The 17,435-nt window shown below is 37.3% G+C and overlaps 1 long non-coding RNA gene across 1 annotated transcript; it reads right to left on the reverse strand.

The window, feature by feature from the left end:
• Nucleotides 1-1,582: 1,582 nt before the first annotated feature.
• On the reverse strand, nucleotides 1,583-13,886 carry LOC143651307 (uncharacterized). The gene is made up of 3 exons (XR_013159960.1): nucleotides 13,828-13,886; nucleotides 13,375-13,431; nucleotides 1,583-1,713 (listed from the first exon to the last, which is right to left on the reverse strand). It is a non-coding gene; the product is annotated as an uncharacterized LOC143651307 (long non-coding RNA).
• Nucleotides 13,887-17,435: the final 3,549 nt, after the last annotated feature.

Below are 17,435 nucleotides of genomic sequence, written 5' to 3' on the forward strand. Positions count from 1 at the left end.
TTAAAAAGGGCTACAATATCTATTAATAAATAAATGAAGAATTTCTTTATTCATAGAAATGTTTATTTGACTATATACAGGAACACACCAAGTCCTGAAGTCCAGCAAGAAATTTCTGAATCTCTTCAGAAGTTTCACATTTACCAAGAAACATGTGATTCTTTCAGCAGTGAGGTATTCCCTTCAAATCCTAAATCTCTCCTTTCAACAGATTCAAACCTCGGCATCTATCTTCAATCCACTTCTAAACTCTTCCCTATCCTTGTTCTGATTTCTGCCCAATACATTAACATTCCCAAATTCTATTCCTTTTACACAATCCTCAGACATAAACTTAAAAATGCTTGTGTCAGAATCAACATCTGGTAGACCTGTCAGAGTTACCCTTGGGACAAAGTTATTAATCTGCAGTGAGTTCATTCAGAGCAGAAGACTAAAACATAACTAGAATTTAATAGAAAGGAGCTCTCCATGTGTGACTTGCTGTTTTTCTTAGAAAGATAAGAAAAGCCAAGACATGCCAAGGCATGGCAAGACAAGTAAAAGAAGAAAAGATAAAGAAGAAAAATAAAATAAAACACTGTAGCATATTGTACGTTTCAAAAATGCTCACAGGAATGTGGGTATTCCCACAATCCCATCAAAAGATGGAATTTAGTTTCTACCTCTTGAATATAAACTTGAATTTGTGACTGCCCAAAGTACAAAGTAAAAGAAGAGACACAATATGAATTCTGAGACTACAACATAAAAGATAACATGACTTTCACCTGGCTCTTCCTCTCTAAGGATGCTTGTTTTGGGATCCCATCCACCATAATTGTGGGGAAACTGAGGCTTCAAGAAAAGACTGCTCGTGTATTCTGGCTGACAGCTAGAGTCCCCAGCCAATATCTGGGATCAACTGCCACGCATGAAGTGTACAACCTGGAGGTGATGCCCAACACCCTGCCTGCAAGTCTTTCAACTGAGAACTCAGACAATAAGGAGCAGAGGCAAACTATCCTTCCTATATCCTGTTCATATTCGTGACTCTTATCCAGAGACTTTGTAATAATTGGTTGTTTATGCCACCCAAATTTTAGGGAAATTTTATATGCACTCATAAGTGGAAAAACCACTCTCACCCTTATTAGAAAAACAAAAAACTTACCTTGTTTTACTGATAGAAATAAATAATGGAGGATGTACGTTTGAAACACTAGGCATGAGCAGACAGAGCTGGACACATATACACCCTTTCATCACGGATATTAAGTTTGATGTGGAATTAATTCTCTTACTAGAGACGAGAATCAGTATTAATGGATTTGAAGGATTCCTGTAGGCATCTTTTCCTATCCTGGAGCATTTTCGCTGGTCTATAGATGGAAATGTTTAAGATTGCAGTGGATTTTCCTGATATTTAATTGAACATTGCCCCATCTATGTTCTAGGGCATTCAGTTCCTATCTAGTAAGACATGTCAACCTTGACCCACCATTGCATACTCACTTTGCTGAGATTTATTTCCCCCTTCCTTGGTATCTGTGTTAGGTTTGGGAGATTTGAATGAGAATTAATAATTTATTCATTTGGGAGAAATTGATAATTTTATTATTTAACAAGTGAATTTCAGAATGCCGTCGGCTCTTCTATTAACAATTCTCTCTCCTTCTCAGTTTGTAAAAAAAAGCAGTAAGGGCTTTATCCAAGGCACTTTCTTGATCAACACTGTGAAAAAAATAAAAGTGTTTAATATCTGAGTTTGTTTTTAGTTTTACTAAACAAGATTTTTCCCTGCTTCATGAAATAAAAGCTTGATGCAGCAACTACTGGGAAATTCTCCTCTCTTTGATAATGTGCAAAAAAGTCATATAGTTGAGTGTAAGGAATATATTCAATCAAAGACTTAAAACCCACACACATTTATGGTGTGTCCAGATCTATTTTGGTGATGAAAGCTAATACCTGAAAACAATTTATACCATAGCTAGTTCTAACACAATTGATGGCTGCCTGCATTGATAACCCTATCATGCCATTTATGGATAAAATAATGAAATTTCCCAGAAATTAAATATTAAATTAAATTAAATTAAATATTTAATTATATTAAATATTCTCAGAGGAAGTTTCAATATCTGTGTTTTGTTTTGTTTTGTTTCTATAATCACTTAATATGGCTGTGTGAAGGAGGAAGGAATGGTTCTGGGAAACTAGAGTCTATTCCAATACTGAAAGTGGGTCTAAAGCAGCTGAGACATTCTTCTTCCATTTCCTCAGATGGAAAACTTGCAACTGATGATTAAGTCTTTATTTTTCCAGGTGAAGAACAGGTTATAGGATGCTTTTGCTCATTTTGAAGATGAATGTGAGACTTCTGTGTTTGGATCAAATAAAAGTTTACCAGTTTTTGGTTAAATAATCCAATATTACTTTTAAGTCACGACCATCTCAAATTGCTTAAAGTGATTGAAAATGCTAAATATGTACTATTGATAATCTACTCATCATGAATGCCAGAGACATTTACTACCAGGATCCGCTTTGTAAGTACATATATATATATTGTATATGCGCATATGTGTATATGTGCCATGTGTGTAGAATGAAACAAAGACTAGAGGACTGTTGTCTGTAAGCAGTTGCATAAAAACAAAACAAAACAAAACAAAAACAGGAGAAGCTTTTGTCCTTGGTGCTAATGATAGCCCTCTTTCTATTTCACTTCAGGGCGTTTCTTCTAGATAATTGTGGCGCTGAGAGGGCGGGACAGAGCCCACAATAGAATATTAAATCTACTTATTTTGCCCCTTTTAAAGCAGACCATTGTAAGTTTCTCCTTTTACCAAATTTCTTCCCAACACTTTCTAACCTTTCTCTTGCCACCATGGCACAAACATGCACGAGATCTCGGAACATAATGGTCATTGCTAGATATCGTCATTCAATTTATTGGCTAAAATATAAGGAGCTAGAAACATAAAACATATCTTCTGTTTGTTTTTGTTTTAAACTATTTCCTTGATTCTGGGTTGTACTTCATATTCTAGCCCATGGGAGGAATTTCCAGGGTATATTTATTAGGCAATTAATCAAGTACTTTCTAGTCATTGTGATAGGATTTTTCAAGTGGCTATAATTTTCTTTCTTCCTCTTTATGCACCACTGCAAAATATTCTCCACCCAGTTAGCTCAGTGAGCTGTGATGTGTGAACATGTCTACTGGCGATACTATCTGTTCATATGAGAAATAAATAAGTGCATGTAGAGTTTGGAGATAATTAGTTTGTATTCCATAGTTAGCTTTTTTCTTTCAAATAAGTTGGATATAATTCTCATAGCATTTAAGGGGCAAGTTTTTCTGGCACTTTCTTCATTAATAACAATAAGTACCACTAAACACTGCCATCACATTTTTGTTGATATCTACCAGATGTCAGACACTGATCTAGAAGCTAAACATATGTTATCTTCTTAATTCTTTCAAAGCAGATATTAGCAATGTTTTATAGAAGAGGAAATCAAAGCCACATGCAGAGTGAAAAGAGCACATTCATTGGTGCTGAAAAGATTGGGATATACTCTCCACCATTTCAGAGCTGTATTATGATTGTGCAAGTCACTGGACCTTTTAAAATCTTCATATAGTAAAAGATAAACATGTTTGGTTTGAGAAGACTATGATGAAAGAAAGAAAGCAAAAACAAAAATGCAAAAAACAAAGAAGCAAATCAGGTAACAAAACTTTATACACTTTTATCCTCCAGGTACCTAAACTATTGTAAAAGTGGTTAATGGTTAAGTTGATTTTTAACATTTGATTATTTTCCACTCAGTTTTAATAGATTTTGTTCATTCTCACTGATAATCAGAGGCCTTTAGCTAACCAAGGGATAAATTTGATTGGATGTGTTTGCGCATGTGTATTGAAATTCTAAACTGCTTAGAAATACCTGATTTATTTTTGTCCTTATTTTGAAGCTTTCAAGAAATTACGACTGAATCAGTGGTTAAACAAAAGTTTTTCTTATTTACTTTAAATGGTTCTTTGATTGAAGAAAACGTAGGTATTAACTGGATTGTAGTCTATTTTAAGTCATCGTGTCTCCTGACTACCCTTCTTTTTCAAATGAAGTGCTGTATTGACATTAATCCTCCCCAAATTCTATGGCGTATACAAAGGAATTTTTAATTCTCAGCTCTGAAAAGACAGAATGCATATCCAGTCTTCATGGATTAATACATAATCTGTAAGAAGTCAGTTCAGATGTTAAATGCTCTTTGGTAAGATTTTAAAGCCTTCATCTGGACCAGGGTATGAGGAGTCTCTGAAGCTTCCTCTGTGCAGAAATGCATGCAATAAAATATCACATCTGTTTGCCCACAAGAACATCCTAACCTTCTAATTTGGCTAGGTCTCTGCAATATCCTGACTCCTGAAATGGTGAGCTGAGTATTGATGTGTAATAAATAGCTCACATTACCAAAGAGTCTTCCCTTTTCATCTTCTGTTCTCAGATGATCATAGTAATCTAAGGAAAACATTATTTTGTGCTTAGGGTGTGCTTTTCTTCTGAAGACTTCAAAGTGAAACTATCATTAAGCCTGATGGCAATCATTATTTTCCTCCAAAACCCAAGTGAGCAGAGGAGTGATGACTGTCTAAATAGCAAAGGGCTTGACCACTGGTAGAATTCTAAAACTGGATTCAGAACCTATCCATTGTCATGAGAACCCTGGGGATGGGTTTCATTACTGAAGAGGTTCAATAGGAGAGAGAGATGGTCTAGCAAGGGTCAGGGCTTGTTCCTTCAAAAGCACTCAACACACACTTACTGAACACTTATCCATGTTCATTGTAGGTCCTGAGCCAAGTCACCCCCTGGGAGCTGTTCTGGGATGTGACAGATTGAATTGTGCTCTACCCTCTGCCAAAAAAAAAAAAAAAAAAAAAAAGAGAGAGATGGTCAAACCTTAACCCCCAAGCTTGTGACTGTGAACTCATTTGGAAACAAGATCTTCGATGTTCTTAGTTAAGATGAGGCCAAAACAATTCGGGTGGGTCCTAATCCAATATGACTAGAGTTCTTATAAGGAAGGGCAAATTTGGACAGAGACACAGATTACCAATTCAGAGACAGAGAGAGAGACAAAGAAAGGGAAAGAACACCAGGTGACCGAGGCAGAGATTGAATTAGGGGTTGCTGGCAACCCTGCTGGAGCCTTATAGATCCTAGAAGCCCGGCCCTGTTCACACTTTGATTTTGGACTTCTAGCCCCCAGAACTGTGAGACCATAAATTCTTGTTGTTTTATCCAACTATTCTATGTACTTTCTTACGGCAGCCATGGCAAACCAAGATATGGCAGGGGAAAAAGTATTTTTCAGAGAACATGATAAGCCCATCCTCATTAGCAAGCTATTAACAAGTAAGCTTTTAAAATATAAAAGTACAGTATCTCACTAAGGTTTTCCAATTAGAAATAAGTGCTGGGAATCAAGGACACAGGTAATGCATACCCTACAGATAGATACAGAAGACTTAATTACAAAAGTATTTTCTAGAAACATGCTTTACCCTGGTTTTTAGTGTCTCAAAGGGAAAAGTTCACAGTTTCCCACAGAGGCCCAAACCCACAGTCCCTTAGAAGTCACCATCCTCCTGGTGCTTGAATTTTTTTTTAAATTGCCTTTCCCTTTTATTTATTTATTTATTTTTGCACGGCAGGCCCTGGGAATCAAATCCAGGTCTCTGGCATGGCAGGCGAGAATTCTGCCACTGAGCTGCCATCGCACCACCTTTTCCTTTTTGAACCTTTTACCTTCTGCTATTTTTCTCTTTATGCCTTGCCTACTCTAGTCCATCCCATTTCTATGTAACTGTGGGTTGGAAGTTGATACTAAGCAGCTTATGAAGAGTTGGCTAAATCCCTTTTTTCCCATGGAGTTACCTTCATGATCATCTCAGACCTACAAGAATTTCCGCAACACATACATACAAATATGCACAAATTAAGCAAGTACATTGTTGGTGCAGAATGTTAGGCTGAGTGAGGCATATTTACATAATCCTGGGTGTGCCTCCCTCTTTCCTTATCAGTTCTCTTAATTATTTCCTCATTAAAACCTGAGGTAAATGAAGGCATCAAGTCACATCTACCTCCTTGATCACTACTCATCTGCTTTCCTTTGCCATGTAATAAAAGACAATCTTTCACTTTGTCTTTCATTTGTATATTGAAAGAGTGCTTTTCTGCATACATTTGGCACACTGCATTTCATACTCCACTTAGTCTTTCCTGATTAAGAGAGCTCGAATTTTATTTCTTAGAAACTGATTTACTTGGAGACAAATTATATGAGGCAAAGTTGGCCTTGGGTAATGAACATGTGCCTGCGTTGTCCATGGGTATGCCCCTCAACCTGATACAAATTAATCTTTAATCCATTAATTAAATAATTACTTCCTCAAGGGCAGAGAACACATCTGTGACTCTCTCTCACTCTCACTCTCTCTCTCTCTCTCTTCTTTCTTCCCTGGTGCCTGGTAGAGTGCTATATACATTGTAATTGCACTGAGGAAAGGGTACTGGCATAGTTTGAAGAAACAGTAATATAATAATAATAAAACCTTCCATTCTCTTTTCTAGTTTCCCAATCTAAACTCTGTATCTTTCTATCAATCACTCTTATGATTCCCTTCAGCTCCCTTCATTTCAATTGTATTCTTCCTATAAGAAAATGAACAAACCAATGTCAATTTCCAGGTGGCAATCTCATGCATTTCCATGGCTTTATTTACTATGCATGCAGGTGACAGCTGGCTCATTCCATCAATCATGGAGGTAAATTCCCATGAGTCCCTGAGATGCTTCGATTTATTATCTCTGCCCTATTCCCTTTGAGAGATTTATCAAAGGGTATTTCAGAGAAACCTAACAGTCCTTGCAATGGGGTTCACTCAATCATTCAGACAGTCTGAGGAATCATATTTGTGAAGCCTTTCTTTGCATTATTCTACGCATCAAGAGGAAAATAGTCTAACTGAACCCCCATGTGAGGGAGGGCTATGAATTATAATGATTAAAAACACAGACTTTGGATTCATTCAGTCTGGGTTGAAATCACAGCCCACCCATTACTGGCCATATGGCAGTGGTCAGTTCTTGAATTTCAGTTTTCTCACATTTAAAAACAAATAACAGTATCTATCTCCTAGGGCTGCTGAGAGAATCAGATGAGATACTGGATATAAAACCTGAAACCTAGGGAAGTGTCTGAAACATATTGCACACCCTTAATACATAACTTTAATTATTCTTAAAGGCTGCAAAATGGTCAGTCACATTATGAGAAGGTTTGTTATTTCCATTCCAGAGATATAGTAATTGAGCCACGTCTCTATTCCGTATAGTAGGGGAACGCATTATTAGACATCAGAACTCTTGTCTTGCCTCCTGCAGCACAGTCAAGGGAAAGTGGGGTGTCCTGCTGCATTTTGAATTTGGCAGAAGGGTTTTTTAAAACCTGTATAGCCTGGATCATGGGCTGTGCATTAATTAGAACGAAAGCCAAAAAGGTTACTTAATTTTATGTTCAACTTGAAATTTTCTATCTATTTCTCAGTTCAGGGGAACAGTGTTCTATATGCTAGTATTAAGTAAATGACTATTCTGGGCCAGGCACTAGATTCCCTAGCATAAATATTACTGAATTTTGGGGAACGTACTCTAGAATCTCTGTGACAGTAAACCTTGCGTGGACACTAATTATCATGCTTTCTCCTCAAATGAATCAAAATTCAAAGCAAGTTCTCTTTTGATTTAGGATTTGCCAACATCTGGCAGTTACTTTGACATCTATATCTCACCGGGTCATTCATAATTCCCTGATTTTCCCTTTGCTCTGAAGTCTGCATTTTCATGAGTTAGTCGCCAGCATGTAAAGGCTTTAAAGTTCGGGGGAATTTCATACTCAGATGAGGATTTGCAGGGACCAGCTGTGCCGTAGTGATGGGCCATGGACTCTGACACTAGACATTCCCTGTTGTCCAGTTTTTATCTATGAAGCAACAAAGCAGAGGAAAGACTAGATGGTTGCAATCTTAACACTGAGTGATATATTTGGAAAGCTTGTAAACAGAGTATCGAAAATAGTACCTTCATCTTGGGGAAAATACCTAAAGGTCATATTTCAAATTCTGATGATGCAGCATACCTAGCTGCCAGCATTTTATAGTGCCAAACTATAACCAGAAATTATTGCCCATGATCCAGGTGGAAAGCTATTATGGTGAATGCTGCTACAGGGTAGACTTAAAAACCACACAACAACGACATGAGCAGAAACAAAGCTCATCCAATCGGATGTTGCGCTGCAAAGGAATTGTCATTTTGAATTATAATTCGGTGACCACTACTTCTCAGAAATTCTCAAAAATTCTCTAGCCCTGGGTGGTATTGTTTATGACCCTGCATGATTACATATCAAATTCCCTTACAACAAAGGCAATCTTTGCATGACAAAAAGATTCCCAGTTTCTAAAAGGATGGCTCCACTATTTCCAGCTACATTCAAATTGTTAAGATTTCAAAGTAGCACCAATAATAGATTTGGATCCATTCTTGTAATCTTATTCAAATTTAACTATCTCTTGATTTTTGTTTTTTTTTTGCTAATACTAATCTTCAAATAAAAAAGCTGACAAAATATTCCAATCTGAATATATCAACTTACCCTTTAAATAGAATGTTCTTATTTCTATCAATGATTCTTTCCTCTCCCTATATTAATATAAACTTACATACAATAGTCAAGTGATTAAAAAGTTTCTAGGGCTCTTATCCTAGAAATAAACCCTAAATTATTGGCACAATATCAAAGTCTTTTTAATGATCACAATTTAAATTTCCAATATTTTCTCTTTTTTTCTACCATTCCCAGTTCAGTAGAATAGTGTTGTCTAATATTAATTAAGTTATTGCTCTGTACCAGGCATTAGATTCCCTAGAACAATTACACAAATATTTGTTAATTTAGGGAAGTGTTCTATAGAGATTCCTACCCAAATTGATTTATACCTAAACCACAGCCACATGGGCCTGTTCTAGTTTCTCTAAGATTTCATGTACTTTTACCTCTCTGTTCCTTCTGCTTCAAGTGATCTGCTCCTCCTCTGTGTGTGAACAATTCCAAACTGGTCTACAAACTCAGCTCAACTACAATTAATGGGACTGGTTTTCCCTTCCTCTATCAAAGCACCTGCCACATGATGCTGGCCTCTGACAACCTCACGGGCAGTGACGGATTCTCTTTTTGCCTTGTATTTCCAGTATTCAGATGTCATTTGGTGGTCAAAGGTCAATAAATCATACTTTTTTTCTGTATAAATCATGCCAGTGTCTACAGTGTAACACCATGCAGATTATGCACTGCATGATTCTAGAGGCCGCAATTGATACAGACTGGTTTGGATGGAAGCTTTGTAGTTGTGACATGTACAACATGAACAATGATATGTGATAGCCTTCAAGTTACTTATCGTAAGAGGGTCATACTCCTTCATGCTAAATTTTAATGTTTTTTGCTACCTGTGCCCTCCTCCATCAGTTGCCAAATCCTGAGAAGTCAGGATAAGCTAGGTTTTGCTGCAGTGACAAACAATCCCAAAATCTCAATGGCATAACTCAGCAAAAATTAATTTTTCATTCACAATCATACTACATGTGCAACCCCAACAGAGATTTGGCAGGAGCCAAATCTCCAAAAACTATGCTCAACATAGTAGCTTACACAATCAGGCTGATAGAGACCCCATCATGACACATGTATCCATGATCACTGAGGTATTAAAATCAGAATGGCAGATCATGTACTGGCTCATAGAGCTTCTGTTTGGATTTGGCACATATCACCTCCAGTCATATCTCATGGCCAAAGTAAATCACACCACCATACCTAATTCCAAAGAGTTAAAGGAAATGCAATTCTACCACATGCCCTGAAAAAGGGGAAACTATTTACAAAGAATTCTAATGGCAGGCAGAGTCTGCTCAATGGTATTTCACAATTTGTTCTCTTCTCACTCTATTTTACTAGTTTAAGTCCTTCCTACTTTATCCTTGAACTATAGTAATAGCCCACTTACCTCTCAGCTATGTTTTTCTTTCCTCCCACCTTGCCCTCAGCCCTTCTCCCCATCATTCACAGATCAATCTACCTAAAGTACAACTCTGATTACTTTACTTCTTCCAAGTAGAGACTTTTAATTAAGAACATTTAGTGATTCCCCACTGACTATCATATTAGGCCATGCTTTCTTCCTTCATTGAATCGTTTTTCATTCATTCCACAAAGAATTATTGGGTATTTAATAGGGATTGGACAACTACATTAAATTCAGAGGGAGTAATGAAAAATAATTATTCGACCTAATAGAACGCATGGTCCAGGTGATATAGCCATAAAGAGAAAATGAGTACTATACAGTGTGATGATCATGATTCAGTTAACATCAAGGAGGAAATAACTTTGAAGGGAAATCAATAAAGATATCTCTGAAGAGGAGATTTTTAAGGAGGTGCTAAGATTTTGAATATAGTTCTCTGGGCAAATACAACAGGGGAGTGGGTGAATGAGAGAGTTGGGTGAGGGCCCTTCCTTTCTGAGATAATAGCATGGATAAAAATGGAGGCATGGTGTGTTGCAGAAAATATAAATGATTCTATAGGCTGGACTAGAAAACACAGTGATGGCATGGGGGAAGGACTGAAAGGTAGGCGATATACCTGCAAAGGGAGAATGAGGCCATGTGAGGAGTAGAAGACGCTTAAAAGCCAATAGTAAGGTGTTCACTTATTTGTCTTTTGGCAATATAAAAGTTATTAAATGTATTTTAGCAGGAAATGATGTGATTCACACTGAAGAGGGTCACACGGTGGCAGTGTAGCAGTGGAATTTGAAAGGTTGAGGAAATCCAGTGGGAGGCTATAACTGTGTTAAGAGAGAAGTTGTGTCTGAACAATTTCCTGCCCTGTGTCTATTTTAGATGTAATTCTTTCTGATGGGAATGTCCTTCTCCTAGATTGATATCTTTTAAATTCCTTTTTAATTTTTTAAGGCCCAGCTGAAAAGTCACTTCCTTTGTAAAGGCCTTCTCTGACTCCTTCAAATGTATACCCTCCCTTCAAATATATTGTGCTTCTCCAATAAGATTAATCTTGACTTTGCTAGAGTTACTTATGAACTTATATTATTCCCCTTGCTATATTGAAGTCTCCTTGAGAATAAGGTCCTCATTTTATCTTATTCAAATTTTATCTCTTGAAATTCCTAGCAAAACATCCTACACATTACATTTTGTAATGCTAGTAGGATGAATGAATGAATGAATAAAAATGAATTATAGCCATTAGATTGAGTTGGCAAAAAAAAAAAAAGTGGCTGAAGTTAGAAATGAAATTGTTATGAAAACTAGAATTTAAATTAAAAACTGATGTTTGAAATGAAAGCCCCATTCCATGGAAAAATAGGATGCCAATATCACTCCTATTAGTTTTCACAAATCATGTTGGAGTTCACCAATATCTGAAGATCTAATAAATTAATAGACTCCTTCAAGGTATCCACTGGAACGGCAAATAAAAACCATGGTGGCTTAGAGCTATATATACCAGAAACACGTTCTTAAGTCTAATCGAATTTGTGAGTGGACCTATGTAAATAAAATTTTTAAAAAAATAACCCATGTTACTTCAGTTAAGGTGTGATCCAAATGAATCTGGTTGGGATTTAATCCCTACTACTGGAGTCCTTTATAAACAGAAAGTCAGACAGAAAAAAAAAAAAAAAAACACAGAGGGATCAGCCAGAAGTCAGAAGTCAATGGAACTTAGAGGCCACCAGGTGCATTGCCATGTGACAGAAAAGCCACGGGACAAGGATCGATGGCAGCCAGCCCCAGAAAACCATTGGGAGAAAGCATCACCTTGATGACTCTTTGATTTTGGACTTCTTCTAGCCTCAAAACCATAAGCCAATAAATTCCCATTGTTTAATGCAATCCATTATAAGATATTTGCTTTAGCAACAAGGAAATTAAAATAGCAATCCTTCTATATTTGTAAGGTACTTTGTGGTTTAGATCTCATTTATATACCTTGTCTCATTTAATCTTCATAATAATCCTAAATACTTAGGTATTTGGCAAGTCAAAAAAATAGTCTAAGAAGTATCCATTGACTTGCCCAAGACTGCAAAACCTTAAGTATAAGAGGCTGAATTTAAATCTGCTGACACTGTACCCAATATTTTCCCCATTATCTCACAGCTGAAGGAAAACTGATTTCAGTTCCAGGAACTTATATTTGAATGACAACTGCAATTCCCTAGAACTTGCTCAGTACTTTTCAGGATGATCATAATGCAAATGCTGATTAATGATCTGCTAACAATGGAGATGGACATAATTTGATAGGCTTAATTCAGGTTTGGGTCATGTTGCCTATGAATAATTTCCATAGACTATATAGAGAACCTAATCATATAAATCATTTGCAAGATCTCCAACTGACCTTCTTGAGAAGAACTAACCAGCAGTAATGAGTGGAAAGAAAAAAAAAAGAAAACTGAATAATTTCCTCAAATACAGAGTTGACTATAATCCTACTTGAATTTGAGTGCTGCAGCTGTTGATTGGGGGCTAGAATATGTTGATTCAAGCATCCTAAATGGGTTGATGAATAGATTCACTGGGAAGTAAACTAAAAAGAACGCTGTTTCTGTATGACCTAGCTTTATATTTATTAAAACTTGAAATGTTTCCCCAAGTGTTAGTAAACAAACTTTTCTTCAACTGGCAAGAAAAAAAGAAGTCATTCTGTATTTTCTAATCAAGGAGGATTAAAAGACTGTGAAACTCTATCCAATCCGCAAATGTTGCAATTACGATAAATATTTGTCCTTTCTGTTTTCACTACACACTCAAAAATCCTAGAGTCTGTGTTTGGCACATGCAGGAGATTACAGCCATCTGCTGGGAGACAAAACTGTCAATTATAAAGCAATCTGGCTTCCCATTCCTTTCCATTTCCAGGTAAAATATGGCACTACTGAGGTGGCATCTTTTGTTTTTTTAATTAAAATTGGGAAGGTCTTATTAACATCTGCTCTGTGACCTTATTTTCAGGATCCCAGGAGAGATTCACGAGGGTCTGGACTTTCTCCTCAAGTTTTAAACTCAAGGTCAACCATGTCCTGTTTAAGCTATTTGTATGAACCACCCTCATGTATTACTCTGAGCTCTTTTCCCAATTTGAACACAGGTTAGGGCTTAAGTCAATTAAAACACAACTTAGGCTAAGGAGAGAAATTATAGAAAACAGAAATTACCAAATGGCGATAGTGCTGTCTTCTGTCAGCTGGAGTAATGCATATTCAAGAGAGGTGCTTTGAGGGTAAAAAAAAAAAAAGCCTCAGTGAAATACGTAAAGCAAAATTGCCAACACAATAACTTTGGATTCAGCAAAACTGAGGGACAGTTCAAAACCATTGCAAAGGCATTTTAATGGAAGAAACATTTTAATTGAAGAAGCAATGGTCTTAAAATTGTGACTAACAAAGAATGTCTTTGTTTCTAGTCAGATTCCAGTCCAGACAATTCATACTGCTTCCCTGTATCCTTCCTGCAACTTTACTGCAATAGTAATCTTGGGTTTTGTTTTCAAACAGCTAAATTTCCTTTCACCAGATTGTTCAGAAACTCTTCTATACCTCAGCAGCAGTAGGGATCGGCATTGGCTTTTAAATATATACCTAATAGAAAAAAACAGAAAAAGCTCTCACTTGAATCTGTGCGTGGGTCAGGTCTGCTGAGGACACTTCAGCACGGCCACTGAGAGCTGATGATTAAGACTCTGTTTGCATAAAGCTAATCGCAGTGTTTTCTGGGAGAGTTTTTCCTCAAAGCCATTAGTTCCAGAAGTGAAAGTGAGTTTGTATTTTCCCAAGGGCATCCGATTTCTCACCTCAATTCAATACAACCATATCTTGTGATTCACAGTGGTGACCCAACCTTGGTCAATACTTTTACTCATTGACTTTTGCAATCAAAGCAAAAAACAAAAGGGTCTTGTGTAGGCAAAGAGCCCACTGAACCCTAATTTACAAATTTGCTAATGGTTCTCAGATAAATACAAGAATGTGCAGCTAGAAGGACCTGGTTTTAAAATAATTAAGGTCATCTGGCTGTAGCCTGTGTCAGATGGTTTGGCCTCCCTGTTCAGGAAAAACATTAAAAGGGATTTCAAAGTTACCCTCAGCTCTGAAGCTGCCTACTTCCTCCCACCACAATGCCCACCTCCCGTGACAGCATTCCCAGTGCTCACATTTCATTTCCTTTTCTTCTCTGCCTCTCTTGCACACACAGCATTATTGATGTGTCCCAAGTCGCATTCTGTCAACTGCGTTAAATGTTTATCTTGATAGCAAAAGTTGACTAATCTTACTGTCTACTTAAGCTGTCGTAATCTTACTGTCATAATTAAATCCATAATCACCTATGAGATAATACAATTAATTTGACACTTATACAGGGTCTCCCCTCCTTAAGGACTTTCAGAACTTTCACAGACATTGGTGATACTTCACCACAAAACAAAAGCATCTCAATGGTCCTGTTCCCAACAAATAGTATTAGTGATCTGGCAGATATGTGCCCACAGGTTAACTGTCAACACTGTAGATACAGGGTTAATAAGGAGAAAGACAAGAGCATGTTTGAAACTGTAAAACTTCATGTGTACTAAAGTTACTACTGATGGAAATTTTTATGGGGGCAATGAATGACCGCTCAGATTCAAGGCAATTTGAAGCTGCACATACAAAAGTGGATGACAAGAAGGAAAATGAAGACTGTTGACTTAATGAATCACCTGTGTGGTCATTAACACCCTTATTAACTTACAATATCCATTCTCCCCTTCTTCCTTATTCATAACTTGAATTTCTTATTTGTTAGGCTAAACCCCTCCATGAAGTAACTGACCCCTAGCAAACATCCCAAGAAACTCCCCCACCCATAATCTCTAGGAGGCCCCTTGCAAAACCAAACCTGCCAAAAAAAAAAAAAAAAAGAAAAAATTAAAAATTACAAAAAAGAAAAAAGAAAAAAAATTAATTTTTAAAAAAAAAATTAAAAACATAAAAACAAACCCGCCAAAGTTCAACAGCAGTCCCATGATTGTCCTTGCATCTGCTCTCTAGCAGCTGCATTCCTGCATAGATCCCTTTATTCAACTTCTGCCTTCAGGCAGTTACAGCCCCAGCAGCTACAAGCCTGTGATAACTCCCTGCTTGCTTAGCCTGACAATTTCTCTTTCCCAAGCTAGACACTGAGAATACACCATCTCCCTACACCCAACAACCATCCTATATAAACTGTGCCCCTTCTCCTGCTCAGGGCTGTCACCGTCTTAGGCATCAGCTGGCCTGCACACAGTCTCACAATAAAGCTCCTTTAATCAAGTTTTGGTCTCTTGTCCTCCCTCCCAGTCGAGAAACTTACCATTATTCACAGCTCTTAATTCTTTTTCATCTCTGATTTTATTTGTGGCAACAGTTTTGAACTGTTTAGACAAATTAAGAGAATATACCTCCCCCGAGTTCTTGGAATTGGGCATTTATGTGGCACAGTTTTGGCTAATGAGAGGAATTCTTCACGTGGGAATTTTGAGAATGCCATTGTTTTCCTGTCCAAGAGGGGCAGACAGCTGTTATGCATCTTTTGCTGTTCATTTTTTTTGCTGGAATGAAGATGCAATATCTGGAGTATGACACCCATGAGGTTAAAGGGCACAAGCTAGGAATGATGGACCAGGAGGTAGAAGGAGTCTAGTTCTTCGATGGCTTCCTAGAGCAATGGCACTGATTTTGTTATCATCTCTAATGTTCATTGTTGTATGAGGAAAATCTCCATTTGTTTGAGCCATAGTCAAGGTTTCCGTTACAGGCAGCCATCACAATTCTAAGTAAAACCAAATGCCTCAGCAGATTTTAATATTGATGAAACTGGTCTATTTGAGGGGGTAGATGCTTGATAAGTCTTGGTTTTAAAGCTTTGAAGACCAACTTACTTATATTCAGGGAAAAATGTACTAGATGAACAAGTTAAATCCCCTTTTATAATTAATTTATAAAAAGAAAAAACTATTAATTCATAAAAAGAAAAAATAAAGAAAAAGACTTGCAAACAGACTTTGGGGTTGTTTATTTAAGAATCAAAGAACTAACATTATCAAATTATTTTCTTTATATAAGCTAAAGGGCATTGAATAATATTTCTACAACAGCACTTCTCTCCCTCACTTGCCCTTCAAAAGCTCTCTCATTGGGATAAAAGGGTGGCCTGGCACACCCTGGGAGTCTGCCCTGTATGACAATTTCTTCTGGAATATTTGTCACAGGGAGATATTTAAAAACTGCTGAAATAATAAATGTACCGTGATTAGTCATCTGAGTTAATATATTTAGATTTAAACAATCCTTTTGGAAAATGCAAAATCTTTACCAAACAAAATGCTGGAAGAGAATGGGAGGGTGGGGAATTTGGGCCTTTCAGTGTTCTTCAAAATTTGTTCTACTTTCAGGGCTACCTGGTCTTCGCACACATAATTTAAGAATCTTCTAGAACGAAGATAGCTGGAGTTAGAAATTGGTGGAAAGTAAAGAGAGATAAGGAAGATGTGGTCTCCTTAACAGGACTTTGAAAATGACCTCTTGAGCTTTTCTCAGAAGTTCTACTTGCACAGTCATCTTCTAAGGGACCTTCTGCCAGTTACAGTGGTTCCATCTTCAGCTTCGTGCCTGCCTTACAAGTCTCCTGGGACAGTTAATTTTTTGTGTCTGCTTGGCTAGGCTGCGGTGTTCAGGTGTTTGGTTAAACACTAGTCAGGATGTTGCTGTTACTTTAAGTAAAGGAGATTGTCCTTGAAAATCTGGTTGCATCCCATCCAATCAGCTGAAGGCCTGAAGAGCAAAAATGGAGGTTTGGGACAGAAAAAGGAATGCTGCCTCAAGACTGCAATATCAGCTTGTCTGAGTATCCAGCCTGTTGATCTGCCCTCAAATTTCAGACACTCCATCCCCACAGTAGCATGAGTCAATTCCTTAAAATAAATCCCTTACACACAAACACACACAGACACACGTGTGTGTGTAGAACACGTATTTATATATGTTCTATTCGTTCTGTTTTTTCTGGAGAACGCTGATTGACACAGCCCCCTTGCTGCCTCACTTTCACTGGAAGAAGCCGTGTACATCAATCAGCGTCACTTTATCAAGGCTCTGTTTGCAATCAAAAGGACCAAAGTTTTCCTTGTTTGTGATCTCGCAGTGGAAACATCCCACCAGAACTAGTTCTACGTGGAAGACTGCCAACATCACACATCTCA

Source organism: Tamandua tetradactyla, chromosome 12 (genome assembly GCF_023851605.1).
Source record: "Tamandua tetradactyla isolate mTamTet1 chromosome 12, mTamTet1.pri, whole genome shotgun sequence".
In the NCBI taxonomy this organism is placed as follows: Eukaryota; Metazoa; Chordata; class Mammalia; order Pilosa; family Myrmecophagidae; genus Tamandua; species Tamandua tetradactyla.